Source organism: Hyla sarda, chromosome 4 (assembly GCF_029499605.1).
Source record: "Hyla sarda isolate aHylSar1 chromosome 4, aHylSar1.hap1, whole genome shotgun sequence".
In the NCBI taxonomy this organism is placed as follows: Eukaryota; Metazoa; Chordata; class Amphibia; order Anura; family Hylidae; genus Hyla; species Hyla sarda.
This window is the reverse complement of record NC_079192.1, coordinates 332,772,063-332,789,888: the sequence shown is the minus strand read 5'-3', so window position 1 is coordinate 332,789,888 and position 17,826 is coordinate 332,772,063.

The following is a 17,826-nucleotide window of genomic DNA, read 5'->3' as shown; positions in this document are numbered from 1 at the left end:
CCTTTATTGGGGGGGCTCTTGCTATTTCCACCTGTTGTCTGTTCTATTTGCATAACAGCATATGAAATTGATTGTCAATCAGGGTTGCTTCCTGAGTGGACAGTGTGATTTCACAGAAGTGTGATTGACTTGGAGTTACATTATGTTGTTTAAGTGTTCCCTTTAATTTTTTTTGAGCAGTGTAGTTTTTGTATATATATGTAATATTTATTAAGTGGCCGAGAATTTCCATTTTTACTTTTTTCCTCCTCGCCTTCTAAGAGTTCTAACTAACTATTTTATTTAGCCATCTACAGAGCCATATGAGGGCTGTTTTAGGACATATTGTATTTTTAAATTACATCCTTCATTTTTCTGTATAAAAAACAGCAAAAACCTCCAAAAATATTTGTGGGTGAAATAAAAATAAAATTAAAAAAAAGCAATTTTCAAATTTTGAGGGGATTTGTGTGTACGCCATTCAGCTTGAGGTAATATAACATACTATTTAAATCTGTTAACAGACATCTTTTACCTGCTGTACACTCTAGCTGGCAATTCAGCCATAGTGATGAGGGGCATTGGCCATATTCGAATTCGCAATATTTTGCGAATATATAGACGAATATTCGTCCTAAATTTGCGAATTTCGCGTATTCGTTATATTCACATATTCGAGGAAGAAAACAGTGAGGGGGTGGGCAACTTTACTATTGGTTGCTAGGGATGTTGTTGATAACCTTTGACAAGTGTCATTATAATTGGCCCACAAGTGAAAAGGAATATGCAAATATTCCCATATGCGAATATGCGGAAAAAAGTGAATATTCATAATTTCGAATATATAGCGAATATATTTGCAATATTCGCAAATTCGCAATTTGCGATATTCAAGATAAAAATTTGAAATGCAAATATTCGTGACTAACACTATTGTAAGACCCCATTATAAAAACTGCACCACCCAAAGTATTCAAAATGACATTCAGTCAGCATTTTAACCCTTTAAGTGTTTCACAGGAATAGCAGCAAAGTGAAGGAGAAAAGTCACAATCTTCATTTTTTACACTCGCATTTTCTTGTAGACCCAATTTTTGAATTTTTACAAGGGGTAAAAGGAGAAAATGTATACTTGTATTTGTAGCCCAATTTCTCTCGAGTAAGCACATACCTCATATGTCTATGTAAAGTGTTCGGCGGGCGCAGTAGAGGGCTCAGAAGCGAAGGAGCGACAAGGGGATTTTGGAGAGTACGTTTTTCAGAAATGGCTTTTGGGGGGCATGTTGCATTTAGGAAGCACCTATGGTGCCAGAACAGCAAAAAAAAAAAAAAAAACATGCCATACCATTTTGGAAAATGTGTGTTTCCCACCCCAAATTTCAAATTTTTCCAAGGGTTAATAGCAGAAAATACCCCCCAAAATTTGTAACCCCATCTCTTCTGAGTGTGGAGGTACCCCAAAAGTTGACCTGAATTGCACTACGGGCGAACTACAATGCTCAGAAGAGAAGGAGTCATATTTGGCTTTTTGAGAGCAAATTTTGCTCTGGGGCATGTCACATTTAGGAAGCCCCTATGGTGCCAGGACAGCAAAAAAAAAAACACATGGCATACCATTTTGGAAACTAGACCCCTTGAGGAACGTAACAAGGAATTAAGTGAGCCTTAATACCCCACAGGGGTTTCACGACTTTTGCATACATAAAAAAAAAAATTCTCTAAAATGTGTGTTTCCCCCCCAAATTTCACATTTATGCAAGGGTTAATAGCAGAAAATACCCCCAAAATTAGTAACCCCATCTCTTCTGAGTATGGAGGTACCCCATAAGTTGACCTGAAGTGCACTATGGGCGAACTACAATGCTCAGAAGAGAAGAAGTCATATTTGGCTTTTTGAGAGCAAATTTTGCTCGGGGGGCATGTCGCATTTAGGAAGCCCCTATGGTGCCAGGACAGCAAAATAACCTCCACATGGCATACCATTTTGGAAACTAGACCCCTTGAGGAACGTAACAAGGGGTACAGTGAGCAGTTACCCCACTGCTGTCTGTCAGATCTTTGGAACAGTGGGCTGTACAACATTTTTCATTTGCACAGCCCATTGTTCCAAAGATCTGTCAGACACCAGTGGGGTGTAAATTCTCACTGCACTCCTCATTACATTCCGTGAGGGGTGTAGTTTCCAAAATGGGGTCACATGTGTTTTTTTTTTTTTTTTTGCATTTGTCAAAACCGCTGTTACAATCAGCCACCCCTGTGCAAATCACCTCAAATGTACATGGTGCACTCTCCCTTCTGGGCCTTGTTGTGCGCCCCCAGAGCACTTTGCGCCCACATATGGGGTATCTCCGTAGTCAGGAGAAACTGCATTACAAATTTTGGGGGGCTTTTTTCCCTTTTACCTCTTGTCAAAATGATAGGGCAACACCAGCATGTTAGTGTCAAAATTTTTTTTTTTTTACACTAACATGCTGGTGTAGACCCCCAACTTCCCCTTTTCATAAGGGGTGAAAGGAGAAAAAGCTCCTCAAAATTTGTAAGGCAATTTCTCCCGAGTACGGCGATACCCCATATGTGGCCCTAAACTGTTGCCTTGAAATACGACAGGGCTCCGAAGTGAGAGTGCCATGCGCATTTGAGGCCTGAATTAGGGATTTGCATAGGGGTATTCTACGCCAGCGATTCCCAAACAGGATGCCTCCAGCTGTTGCAAAACTCCCAGCATGCCTGGACAGTCAACGGCTGTCCGGCAATACTGGGAGTTGTTGTTTTGCAACAGCTGGAGGCTCCATTTTGGAAACAGTGGCGTACCAGACGTTTTTCATTTTTATTGGGGAGGGGGGCTGTGTAGGGGTATGTGTATATGTAGTGTTTTTTACTTATTTTATTTTGTGTTAGTGTAGTTTAGTGTTTTTAGGGTACAGTCACACAGGCGGGGATTACAGCGAGTTTCCCGCTGCGAGTTTGAGCTGCCGATCAAAATTTGCGGCATCGCAAACTTGCAGCCTGATACTCCCTGTAAGCCCCCTGCCCATGTGAATGTACCCTGTACATTCACAGGGGGGGGGACCTCCAGCTGTTGCAAAACTACAACTCCCAGCATGCACGATCTATCAGTGCATGCTGGTAGTTATAGTTTTGCAACAGCTGGAGGCACATGGGTTGGGAAACACTGAGTTAGGAAACAGACAATGTTTCCCAACCAGTGTGCCTCCAGTTGTTGCAAAACCACAACTCTCAACATGCCCAGGCAGCCGAAGGGCATATTGGGAGTAGTGGTTACGCAACAGCTGGAGGAGAACAGTTTGGGGACCCCTGTGTAGTGGTGTTCAAGCTGTAGCCCTCCAGATGTTGCAAAACTACAACTCCCAGTATGCAAAAACTGTCCAGGCATGCTGGGAGTTGTAGTTCTGCAACATCTGAAGGGCCAGATGTTACAGAACTACAACTCCCAGCATGCCTGAACAGTAAGGGCATGCTGAGGATGTGTAGTTTTGCAACATCTGGAAGGGCACAGTGGTCTCCAAACTGTGGACCTCCAGATGTTGCAAAACTGCAACTCCCAGCATGCCCAGAGGCCAAGGGCTGTCTGGGCATGCTGGGAGTTGTAGTATACAGGGTCCCATTACAGCAATGCATGTCGCTTTACGGCGACGTGCATTGCTGTAAAGGGCCCGACCGCGGCTGAAGATCCACTCGCCTGTCACCGCCATCGCCGTCTTCATCGCCGGGTCTTCAGGGACGAGGTAAGTACTGGGGCTGGTCCCCAGCACTCCCCCATCCCCCGCCGCGTCCTCCGGTCTTCCTCCCATCCTCTCCGGACATCCAGGGGCCGGGCAGGGCGGGAGGAAGTAACCGCCCCCCCTGTGATTGGTCGGTTAACTAACCGACGGATCGCAGGGGATAGGAGGAGGTGACAGGCTTGCCACCTCGCTCTTATACTTTAGCATGGTCCTTGCTGTCTGTGACAGCCAGGATCATGCAGAATTACCGGGCGGTCGGGTCCCAGAGACCCGATCAGCCCGGTATCGCCGCAGATCGCAGGGGCGATTTCCCTAGCGATTTGCGGCGATCGCCGACATGGGAGGCCTACATGGCCCCTCTCGGCGTTTGCCCTGGATGCCTGCTGAAGCATTTCAGCAGGCATCCGCTTCCGATCTCTGCCCGGGGTGCGGCAGAGACCGGAGAAACACCAGGACGTACTAGTACGTCCTGGGTCCTTAAAGCCCAGGGTGCCAGGATGTTCTAGTACGTCCTGGGTCCTTAAGGGGTTAAGGACCAAGTGTTTTTCTGTTTTTGCACATACATTTTTTCCTCCTTACCTTTCAAAAATCATAACCCTTTAAATTTTGCACCTAATAACTCATGTGAGGGCTTACTTTTTGCACCATCAATTCTTCTTTGTAATGATATCAGTCATTTTACCCCAAAATCTACGGCGAAACAGAAAAAAAAATCATTGTGGAACAAAATTGAAGAAAAAACAAAATTTTGTAACTTTTGGGGGCTTCCGTTTCTACGCAGTACATTTTTTCGGTAAAAATGACAATTTATCTTTATTCTGTAGGTCCATATAAGGAAAATGATACCCTACTTATATAAAATCTCATCCCTTCCCCAATATCGCGCCACACCCCTACCCCTTAATTCCCTGGTTGAACTTGATGGACGTATGTCTTTTTTCGACCGCACTAACTATATGTAACTATATGTAACTATATACTTATATAGGTTTGATTTTTTTGTACTTTTGGAAAAAAATCATAACTACATGCACGGAAATTAATACATTTAAAATTGTCCTCTTCTGACATCTATAACTTAAAATTTTTTCACATACAGGGTGGTATGAGAGTTCATTTTTTGTGCCATGATCTGAAGTTTTAATTTGTACTATTTTTGTATTGATTGGACTTTTTGATCGCTTTTAATTCCTTTTTTTATGATTAAAAAAAGTGACCAAAAATACTCTATTTTGGACTTTGGAATTTTTTTGTGCGTACGCCATTGACCATGCAGTTTAATTTACGATATATTTTTATAGTTCGGATATTTTCGCATGCCGCGATACCACATATGTTTATTTTTATTATGTTTATATATTTTTTACATGGAATTTGGGAAAAGTTGGGTGATTTAAACTTTTAATAAGGAAGGGGTTAATGTGTGTGTTTTTAAACTTTTTTCAAACTTTTTTTTACACTTTTAGTCCCCTTAGGAGACTTTTAGGAGGAATCCTTAGATTCCTCATACAGATCACTATGGTTCCATAGAACCATATTGATCTGTGTGCTCTGCGCTCGATTGAGCCATGCTGTTTCATTCAGAGCAATGGAGCCACCGCAGCAGGAAAAGCAAGCCCTCAGGCTACCTCAGCAGTGGATCGCCCCCCGCGATCGCGCTGCGGGGGGGCAATCCACCCCACTGGACCACCAGGGACAGGATAAAGGCACCTTTAGATGCCGCTGTCAACTTTGATATCTAAGAGAGGGTAAGATTTTAGAGATCCAAGATGCAAGTAATTTTGCATATATTTTTACATTTTGGTTTAATAACAAAATCATACAAAAATTTTGAGGGCGGTCCGGTGTTTTACCCTTTTTCGGTAGTGCAGTGATTGTGGCTTGAAGGTTCTCCCTTGGGAGGGAGTCAGATGTCAAAGCTGATTGACAAAATGCAGCTGAGTGTGGAGAAAGGACAATTTGGAACTTTTTATAGTATGAATTTACAAACCCATCAGGGCCAAGGGCCTTGTCAGGGGGTAGGGCTTTAACCCCTTAAGGACCAGGGTTTTTTCCGTTTTTGCACTTTAGTTTTTTCCTCCTTACCTTTAAAAAATCATAACTCTTACAATTTGGCACCTAAAAATCCATATGATGGCTTATTTTTTGTGCCACAAATTCTACTTTTTAATGACATCAGTCATTTTACCCAAAAATCTACGGCGAAACGGAAAAAAAATCATTGTGAGACAAAATTGAAAAAAACGCCATTTTGTAACTTCTGGGGGCTTCTGTTTCTACGCAGTACATTTATCCATAAAAATGACACATTCCCTTTATTCTGTAGGTCCATACGATTAAAATGATACCCTACTTTTATAGGTTTGATTTTTTCGTACTTCTGAAAAAAATCATACCTACATGCAGGAAAATGTATACGCTTAAAATTGTCATCTTCTGACCCCTGTAACTTTTTTATTTTTCTGTATATCGGGCAGTATGAGGGCTCATTTTTTGCGCCATGATTTTTAGCAGTACCATTTTTGCACTGATCGGACTTGTTGATCGCTTTTTATAAATTTTTTCATGATATAAAAAGTGACCTAAATACCAAATTTTGGACTTTGGAATTTTTTTGCATGTACGCCATTGACTGTGCGGTTTAATTAATGATATATTTTTATAATTCGGACATTCAAGCGATACCACATAGCTATCACGCCCCCTCCCATAGGCTTGCATTGAGGGGCGGAGCGTGACGTCACACGCCGGCGCAGGCGTGACGTCACACGCCGCCCGCCCTGTAGTCGCCGGTAATCAGTCCCGGAGCGAACACGCTCCGGGGACTGATTACTAACGAGGTGCCGCGTGCATGATCCCAGGGGTCCCCAGCGGCGGGACTCCCGCGATCAGGCATCTTATCCCCTATCCAAAGGATGTTTAAGCACCGGAGAACCCCTTTAAATGATCTTTATTCACTTTTTTTCCTCTTTTTTTTTTCCAATGTTATAGCTCCCATAGGGGGCTATAACACTGCACACACTGATCTTTTACATTGATCACTGGTTTCTCATAGGAAACCAGTGATCAATGATTCTGCCGCTTGACTACTCCCTGGATCTCAGGCACTGAGCAGTCATTCGGCGATCGGACACCAGGAGGCAAGGTAGGAGACCCTCCTCGTGTCCTACAGCTGTTCGGGATGCCGCGATTCCGCCACGGCGATCCCGAACAGCCCCCTGAGCTAGCCGGCAGTGATTCACTTTCACTTTAGACGCGGAGTTCAGCTTTGAACGCCGCGTCTAAAGGGTTAATAGCTCGCGGCACGGCATCAGTGCTGCACGCTATTCGCCACGGGTCCCAGCAGTTGTTAGAGGCTATAACGTTGTGTCCCCACGTTATAGAAAGGGAAAGGACTCAGGAAGTACAGGTACGTCCTTGGTCCTTAAGAGGTTAATAACCTCCCGGACCACTTCTGGACCAATATCTCCATTTAGTTCAGATAGTTGTGTGGGAGTTGGGGCAGGAAGGTTGAGTTTGGAAAGAAAGCCTGTGGTAAAAGATGACAAATTTGTCAGGGAGGGAACAGAGGTGTGAAGGTTGTAAAGACTGGAATATAATGATTGAAAGCCATTGGCTATGTCTGAGGGGGTGTACAATTTATCATTAGTAAGGGGGTGTAGTAGGTAAGGAATACAAACCTTCAGGTGTTTTTGTTTAAATCTGTGAGCAAGGAGTTTGCCAGCTTTATTATTCTGCGAATAATAATAAGCCTTCAGTTGTCTATATGATTTTTCGTAGGCATTTAGCAATAGGCAGCGAAGGTCGCGTCTATGAACAGCAACCCGGTCGGCTAAGGTCAGAGAAGGATTGGTCTGATTTGCTTGTTCAGCAAGACGTAATTGAGTCAGAGTCTCGGTGATCTTCTCCTCCCTTTGTTTTTAAGAAGAGAACCATATTTTATGCAGTACCCCCCGAATTACTGCTTTGTGACAATTCCAAAGTATTACGGGGACCGCAACTGAGCCACAATTATTCGCAAAATAATCAGTAATGTCACGTAAATATTCCGCATATTGAGGATGTGACCACAAAAAGGGATTGCTACGCCATGAGTACGTCGGGGGTGAAGAAGCCCCATCTATGATTTGCAATGTAAGGGCAGCATGGCCAGACCATTTAATAGTCCCTACGGTGGTGTTCTGAACAGAAGTAAGCAATGAGCGATCTAAGAGAAAGAGGTCTATACGTTAGCATGTATTATGGACTCCCGATAAAAATGTGTATTCTTTCTCATTTGTATGGTGGATACGCCACACATCATAAAGCTCATATTCGTGTAGTAGAGAAGACAGAGTAAAAGAAGAGGAGCGAGCAGAGGAGGTAGAATCTAAAGTGGGGTCAGGGACGGAGTTGAAGTCACCACATATTACTAAGGAGCCCCATGTGTTATTCTGCACCAGTTTAAACAGGCGTTTTAGAAATCTAGCTTGGCCTGAGTTCGGGGCGTATAGTGAAACTACAGTTAGGGATGTGTGCAACGTAGAATCACATACCTGCCATTAGGGTCTGAGATGGAATCCTGAAGAGTAAAAGCGACAGTATTTTTTATAGCAACCGTAACCCCTCGGGACTTTGAGCTGTAATGAGAATGGAACAAAAAAGAAAAGGCAGGGTGTTTCAAGCGGAATGCATCAGTGGATAACAAGTGTGTTTCTTGCACGCATAAGACATCACATTTCAATAGCATAGCTTCCCTCCAGAGATGAGATCTCTTATGGGGGGCATTCAACCCGTTAGCATTTATGCTAACAAATGTCACTACTATACTGATAATGAAAAATTAAGTGATACAACAGTAGCGTGTAATATGGATAAAAATAGACAGGACGCACCTCCCAGTCAGTGAGTTGTGGTCAGTGCTTGGGGGACATTTTGTCAGCTTATTGCCATATTTGAGAAACCAAACAACATAAACTATAACAGGAACAAATAAGACATAGAAAAAGAATGGCTCAGAAGAGCAAATGCCATTCCACAGGTAGTAGGGGTTGGAGTCCACTCTGAAGCCGGGCCCATGGACCCCGTGCCTAAGCCCGCAATTCAGCTAAGAACAGTTAGTACTTTTAGTACTGCTCCCTCAAGCAGTAGACCAGTCTGGAGGGACTGCAGATGGACGTGAGCTTCTGTTGCGATCCACAGGGGTTGAGAGGGTAATATTCCAAATCTTGAGCAGTTTTTCCCCCCTCAATCACGTTTTTGATCACATGAATTTTGCCGTCTTTCTTGACAAGAAGACGGGGGGGGAAATCCCACCTGTATAGAATATTTTCAGAGTGCAGAGTAGTGGGGATTGGAAATAAAGCCTGGCGGGCCTGCAGAGTCGCTGCGGATAGATCAGCGTAGATGGATATGTTATGATAAGGACCTAGCAAGCCCCCATTTCGCCTAGAAGATTCCATTAAACTTTCCTTCACATGAAAAAAATGTATTCGGTCCAATATGTCCCTCGGATTGAGTCCTCCAGATGTTTTGGGCGGGGGACTCCGTGTGCCATGTCGACGGTCAATTCTTGTTGCGAGCAGTCCGGCAGAACTGGAATGTCTGCAGGTGCCACAGATTCTGGAACCCTGCAGATTTTGACATTATTTGGCGGCTCCTGTCCTCTCAATCAGCTACCTTGGCTTGAGAGATGCAATGTCGTCCTCCGCCACATAGTGTAAATCAATTAGGTCGTTGCGGGAGGATGCAAATTCACCAAATTTCCCCTCTATATGGTCCACTCTATCCCCCAAGGCTTGAATGGAGTTTTGCAGAGGGTGCTCCATAGAGTGCATTTCTTGTATAAAAGTACTGCGCAGAATAAGTAACATGTCTCTCATGGCTGTGTCTGAGAGAGATTCATTGCTGACTGGCATGTCAGCTAAAGGGTCACATTCATTGTCAGGGCTACAGGGATGTGAGGGTGCTGCAGGCTGACATACCTCATCAGGGGTTTCAGAGGCTGCATACCGGAGACTGTGTGATGCAAAGATGGAGGCCTGAGGATCCCCCCGCTCTGCAGAGCGGGTCCCTGTGGACGAACTGAGGCTGCGTTGAGCCAGCCGGGGTGAACACGAACTGACCGGGAGAGTGGTAAATTGTGCCGATGTCTTCTCAGTCTGCTGAATCGGGTCCGATGGCGATCTCCACTGCCTTGGGCTCTGCGCTGCGTCCTGGCATCCTGGAGGAGAAGGGGGATGTCGTGCTGTGTGAAAGTAAATTTAAATTAACTTTCTGCCACCAGTTGATTTGAAAACATCTGTTTATACTTGACCAGAGAAGAACATCGCAGCAGATGGCCGGGATCAGGTAATAGAAGCTCCGGCAGCCATCTTGATTCATCAAACACCTGTGATTGCACCGCTGGTGGCCTGATGAATCACAGGACAGGACCATGAATTGCTTCAATTCATTTGTATTGTCATTTGGGTTCCTTTTAAATATACATATAACCCACCACTGGACATATATATATATATATATATATATATATATATATATATACACACACACATATATATATATATATATATATATATATATATATACATATAAAATGTATTTTTATTTTTATAAATAATATTTAGATTATTGAAGTTGTGTCCAGTAAATTTTATAACTTGCTAACAAGATACTGAAAGTCCATGAATAAACAATATTCTATCAGTGGCATTCTGTACTTTTAATCAACTAATTAGTTTTAAAGGGTGGAAATAAATGTTAATGGTAAATGTTAAATGGTAACGCATAATAAGTAAGGCTAAATATCACTCTGGCTTATAGTTGAGACATCAAAAACAAAATCACAGTTAATACTGAAATAGGGTTCTAATAACCTCATGACATATTTCCTTCCTTACGAAAAATCATTGCACAGCAGTGTATTACTTTGTTCTTCTCAAATAAATGTTATTTATTAGATCTCACATGTGCATGGGCTTTGTAAGATGTAATAATAAGTAGTTATGGGTCTCAATATTTGTGACACCATACAGTCTCCAATAGAGAGCTTTTTAATGCCTCTATAATTCATGTCCTAAAGCATGCAGGGTGTCTTCATAAAGATAGTATGGGCCCATAACAGATTATGAGTCCACAAACAACACAATTTACACGCTACATACATAAAGTATCTGTGGTAAAAAGTCAAAGCTTGCTTTGAGGGACAGAAAGACACGCAAAACTACAGTCAGCTTTGCCAAATTCCTTGAACCCAGACTCATACCAAACTTCAATGGGTCTGCGGCTCGCAGAACTTTCAAGCATTGCCAGGTTCGGCTCTGCCCAAACTGGCAATGTTAGATCTCTGCTGTGCCTGCAGATAGACAGCTGCGAGCACAGCTCATGCTTTAACCCCTTGCTGGGCTGAGCGCTATGCGCCAGCCTAGCGAGGGGTTAGGGCTACTAAAATTAAAAACTTTTGACTTGTTAAGTTGTTAATCGCAGCGGGTGTCCCTACTGAGACCCTCTGCAATCCTGAATGACAGACCAAGAAGCTCAGCAATGCCACCGGATGGTTGACATGTCAAAAGTTGTTTCTTGCTGGGCTGAGCGCTATGCGCCAATCCAGCAATAAAAAGGGTTAATTAGTGCTACTGAGTGCTAATTAAACCTTTAGGGGATTGTGTACAGTATACAGTCTTTGCTGTATGCAGATCGAGATCACTTACCTGTCTTCTTCTTGGTCCCCAGTCCTCTATAGACCCCCCCCCCCCCCCCATGAAGTCATTAGAGGTGGAGCTACAGAAGAGCCCCGGACCAAGAAGAAGACATGTAAGTATGGAGTCTGTGCATTTTTAGCTTGCCTTTTTGTTTTGAAAAGACATCTTAAAAATGTTATACACTTCTGTTTAGTGTACTTTGCCAGCACTGTTGCATACATCACTACTCAGAGTATATTTCTTATGCACAGCAGGCCAGGTCTATTTATCCTGGCGTGCCTTGGAGGTGTAGCAGACATTAACCAAAAGGCACACTAGTGTGTTACATCAGCGTAAACAATCTAAAGGTGCAGATGTTAATAAATGACCCCCTATTATAAACGCAGACAATTATATTTTATGGATAAATTATATGGATTTTACATCCATAGTGCACCATTTATGAAATGTACTCTGGTCCCAGGCAGTCTCCAGCACGGGAAGGATTAATTGCAAACAAAGTAGCTTCTACAATAGGCGTGGGCAAAAAACTGTTTTCCTGGGTTTTTGCATAATTGGAGGAGAGAAGGAGAAAACTAGGCAACTGGGTGGGGCATTTGTGGATTTTTACTGAGGCCTGCAGCCAGAAATTCTGTTCACTTTCTAAAACAGAGAGGAGAGTACCACACATCTGTCACATCCAATGCTCCGACCAGACACGCTGGCAATGAGCGCTCCCCTTCTCTCGCCTCTCCCCTTCCATCGCAGGAAGTGACCGCATGCGAATTCCCAGCCCGTCACTCACCTCCGTTCAACCCTGCCCTCTCCGTCCTCCCTCAGCACTGGCGCGTATGCCCCCGCCTCCTAGGGCATGCGCGCGTGGCAGAACTCTCAGATTTAAAGGGCCAGTGCACTCGTAATTATGTCTTGCACCTGCACCTTTTGTTATAAGTACCTGCGCTTCCTAAACACCTCTGCCGGATCTTTGCTAGCATTGTGCCATAGAGAAGGCTTATTCTGTGTTTGCTCTGCTGTGTACTGACCCTTTGCCCCGTATCCTGACCCTGCTCCAGTGCCGCCTGCCAATTGAACCATGATATGTTTTCTGACCACGCACCTCTGCCACCAGCCCTTACCTACTGCTATCCAGACCACGTCTTGCCGAATCCCTTCTGTGCCTAGCATCACCTCAGCCACCTGTGTGGTCGAGTCATGCCAGGGGTAATGACCTGGGTGCCGCCTGCTGCAGCAAGACCATCCCGATTTGGGGCGGGCTGTGGTGATAACCAGTTGCACCTTAAACTCCCTGGCACGGCCTGCGTCATAAGCCACACAGGTCCAGCAGATCCACTACCTCCGCGTGTGTCCTGCCTACTGGTAGTTTGTGTGTCCTGCCTTGAGGTAGTTTGCTAAATATAGAGCATGCACCATCGATATTTGTATCTATTTAGTTTAGCTCTAAATGTTCTTATTTTTAACCATGCTGGTTACCGAGTGCTGCCAAAATACCTATACACTGAATTTTATAGTTGTACAAAACTTAATCTGTGTTTTAGGTTATTTGCAAATGCATTTGGTCTCCAGTAAATCAGCTTAGTTGGTGTCATAGATACCTGTGCTTTGTGATTACACTGTATTCCCCAAAACACATATTTTTGACTGCCATTTTGGGTCTGCACTGACCACTTGGTTGGCAGCCATTTTGGTGCTCTCTGGGGCACATGATCTGCAGACATTGACCGTTTTTGTATATCCTTTTGCGCCAAATATAATTTTACCCCAAACCACGAACCACAACAAAATGATGTAGTCTGCAGGATTACCACAATAAGTGGAGCTGTAACCAGGATTACAACCCCAGAACCACAACTCCCCTTTTGTTTCTAGATGGTGATGCAAACAACCAGGATGAAAATGCTCCTATCCACTCTGCATTTGATCTTGCTTTAAGGAGCTTAAAAAAAAAAATAATGTTAAGCATCCACCTTGGCCAGCCCAGACGCCAGACTTAAATATTAGGAAAAGGTTAGGAGCAGATTTTTACCACCTGATTCTATGACAGAATATGCACCTTTTTTCCTCTAACATCTACAACAGAAAAATTGACACAGCAGAAAAATCTAGCGTCTTAAGGGAAATTTGGTAAAACTGATACTGGGTTGCCATGCCTTGTAAAGGGAGTAGTGCATGACTTCTTTCTTTGATATTGTATACATTTCTAGTCACGGTTGCCCCTTTCAATACCATTCAAAATCTGACTGTTCATGTTTGTGCACAGTCAATAAAAATAAGCTCATGAAATTGTTTACATTTTTTATAGCCCCCTATGTTTGTCTCTTAAGATTTCAGTAAAACTAATGCTAAAATCTGTATTGTATTTTCTTTCATTTTTTTGGATGCTGTCATTTCTTCTCAAAATATGACCACTAGGAAGAAATAAATCACTATTCACTCATAATCCTAAGGTGCGACTGTTGGAAGACTTATTTTCCCGACTATCACTACCATTATTTTTTTTATTTTTTTTTAGCAATTCAACATATACTGTAAAGATAAGGAATAAGAAAATGCAGTTCTTTGAATACATACAGTGAACAGAAAAAAATCTCTAAGCTATTTAGAGTGTATTTCAGTAAAATAGAAAAACAGTGACATCCAGTGTCTGGATTTGTTAACAGAAGCCTCTGTGAAGGTATCCACAGAGAAAATCATAGTTAAATGTATTGTGAAATGTGAGAGCACACAAGATTTTATTAGCAACTTCAATTTAACACCAGCTAAAACACACATTTACTTCAGAATTTAGTTCAAATGAGTAAACCTACTCTGCATGCAGATAATACACAAAAAAATGCTCGCACCTAGGGATGAGCGAATCGAATCTGACGAATTCGAATTCGTCGTGAATTTCAGGAAAAAGTCGATTTGCAACGAATGCGAATATTGCCATGATTCTATTGCGCAAATTGCTTCATTAAACTCTATTTAGTGTGGTCCAGGCTCCAGGGCATCTAAAATGGCGGATCCGCATGTGAGCGCATGGTCAAGGAATCTTGGGAAGCCGGGAACAAGGGTAAGCGGAATGACCCTGAATCACATGCAGCATGCAGCCTATCAGCCTATCAGCAGCCAGTCACCCCTGTGATGTCACAGCCCTATATAATCGGCAGCCATATTGCGGGCAGTGACTTCAGCCTTTCAATGCAGAGAGATAGATAGGGACAGACAGCGCTGTGTGTTGCACAGAAAAGCTTTTTTCCAGGAGCGATTTACTTCCTAGTCAAGTCAGCGTTCTGTTGCACAGAGAGGGGGACAGAGAGCAGTGTGTTTTGCACAGAAAAGCATTCTTACTGCAGCGATTCAACTCCCAGTCACTACAGTGTTCCATTAGAGAGAGGGACAGAGAGCAGTGTGTTGCACAGTGTGTTGCACAGAACAGCAGCGATTAAGCTCAAGCACTAATCCTACTTAAAGCACTGATAGAGAAAGGAGTGAGACTGAGAAAGGGAGTGCAATTTTGGGTGTAGTACACAGCGACTGTGTGCTTCAGCACTGGTCTGTATTGCTGGTGTTGTATGCTGGTGTTGTACACAAATACTTCTATAAGGGTACTGGAGCGCATTGTTTTCCCCTCAAAAGTGCATACCACATACGTACATCTCAGTGGTGTACTATTTTGTTCCTGTTAAAGTCTCAAAGGCTTAGATACTGTGAAAGGCCACGCAAAAGTACTCACCGGCTGGTGTTGTACACAAATACCTTTTTAAGCATACTGGAGCGCATTCTACTCTCCTCATGAGTGCATACCACATGCAGACATCTAAGTGGTGCACTATTTATTACCTGTTAAAGTCTCAATGGCAAAGATACTGTGAAAGGCCAGGCAAAAGTACTCACAGGCTGTTTTTTACATTTTTAAGTGTAGTGGAAAATATTATATTCCCCTCATATACGCACTAAGTATGTCAGGCAGAGAAGTGCCAGGACGAGCACAGAGGAGTGACAGAGGCCTAAATTCATCAGGCAGAGGTTGCAGCAGACTAGGGGTGAGTGGCAGCAGGAGTCGCAGCGAGAGGCTTCAGCTCCCATTATCAGCTAACGGTCGTGTTTGACCAGCAACCCATCTGCCATCATCGATTGGTTAACAAGGTCATACACATCAACACAAGTGACATCTGACACCCCCTGTCAACAGTCAGAGGTTTCCTCAGACACAACCCTCAGTTAGTATGGCCTGCGAGAAGTCCCTGTCCTCCCATTGGCTCTGTCCTCTGCTGGTCCCTCCCCCATAGAAGTATCTTATGCTATGGGTTCAGCTCCACTAATTAGTGAGGACAATCTAGTGGACAGTCAGCAGCTACTGCCCATCCAAGAATTGGAGGAGACGTCCACTGCTTCCTACACTAGGCGGGCAAGTAGCAATGAACAGAGTGGCGTGGGAGGTGGTGTTGGAAGCATTCAGGCTCCTGAAGCAGACACTGTTGAGGACTATGAGTAGGACATCAGTGATGTGAAGACACAACTCGATGATGATTATGATGAAGCCAATCGCACTTGGGAGCCAGGTGCAGAAGGGGCTTCATCATCATCATCATCATCAGGCAAAGAGGGTTACAGTTTGCCTGTGAGGCAGCAGCTGAGCCAGCAAGGTGGTAGCATGGTTGGCAGTCAGCATGGTGGCAGAAGTGGAAAGTCTGGAGCCAAATGTGCCCGGGGTAGAACACCTGCTTTGCGGCAGCCTACCATCCTGGCAGGTAGTGAAACAGGGGTTCTTGGAGTGGGCGCAAGCAGCAGTCAATCAATGTGGACTGTTGGTGGGAAAATCAGTTACTCGGCGGTGTGGCAGTTTTTCATCAAGCATCCGGAGGATGTTAACCTGGCCACATGCAAGATGTGTCGGCAGAAGGTGAAGCGTGGCCAGGCTCCCAATGTTGGCACCACGGCCCTGCGTCAACAAATGCAGAGTAATCATAAAGCGGCCTGGGAGAACTGTGGCTCCGATGTGGTGATCCAGCCTGCTGCATCACCCAGTGGCATGCTATTCCTTGTTTCAGCCAGCCAAGGCTACTCCACCTCAGCCGAAGGGAGCTGTGTGTCATAATCATCTTCTTTCGCTCCAGATGCTCCTGCTCCTCCTACTTTTAGTTAGTCATTCTGCCAGCAATCCATTGGCAAAGCCATGTCCAAGAGAAACAGTATGCACCCACTCATCCAACGGTGCAGAAGCTGAATGTGCTCCTTTCCAAGTTGCTGGTGCTGCCGTCCCTGCTTTTTCAAGTGGTAGACTCTGCACCTTTCAGAGAACTGGTGGCTTGTGCCAAGCCGAGGTGGAGAGTGCCAAGCCGTCATTTCTTTGCGAAGAAGGCAGTACCAGCCCTGGACAATTTTGTGGAACAGAAGGTGGGCCAGTCCATGAGCCTGTCAGTGTGTACCAAAGTGCATGACAGCGCCAACATCTGGAGCTGTAACTACGGTCAGGGACAATACATGTCCTTTACAGCCCTGTGGGTGAATGTGGTTGCTGCACAGCCACAACAATACCAACTTGGACAGGTCACAACGCTTCTGCCTCCACGCTCTCAGGCCATTGGTCCTGTGACAGTGTTTGACTCCGCTTCCTCACCCTCCACTGCACGGACAAGTCTCAGTGCCCCTCCAGCATACCATGTGAGCAGGGCACGGTGTCACGCTGTTCTTCATATGGTGTGCCTTGGCAAACGAGGCACACAGGGGAGGAACTGCTAAAAGTCATTCAGGTGTCTTACCTGACACCTGCCATTTGCTCAGGCCCTTTGAGGAAGCCACATTATTAGTCAGTCGCCAGGATGAACAACAACATTCCATTGCTTCATTTACTACAACACGTGTTGGAAACTATGGCTGGTCAGGGCACTGGAGAGGTGGTACCTATATCTCATGAACACATGAGCCCAGTGGGGGCTGCACTGGAGGAGGGGGAGGGGCACAGTGGAGCACAGTTTAGGTTTCGAGAGATGGGTTGTTTTTCTAGTCATCTGACTGGAGAGGAGGAGCAGGAGAAGCTAGAGGAGCTAGAGGGTTATGAGGAAGGCGAGACACAGGACCCAGACACACTCTGGCAGTATGCAGTGGAGATGGAGTCAGGGAGTCCCTCCAAGTCACTAGCACAAATGGCACAATGCATGCTCACCTGCTTGCGTAGTGACCACGGAATTGTCACCATTCAGCAGTGGGATAACTTCTGGCTCTCCACCTTATTGGACCCTCTCTACCGGCACAAAATAGAGGCCTTTTTTACACCCATTGAGAGGGAGGACAAATTGACCTACTACAGAGACATCCTACGTAGTCAGTTGGCTGATGCCTATCTGCGCCATCGTCCATTCTCTCGCAGGTCTGACTCTGGGGGCCCTCTGAGCTCACCTTCCACTGCCATGGCTGCTGGGGAGGGGTGGCAGGAGCAG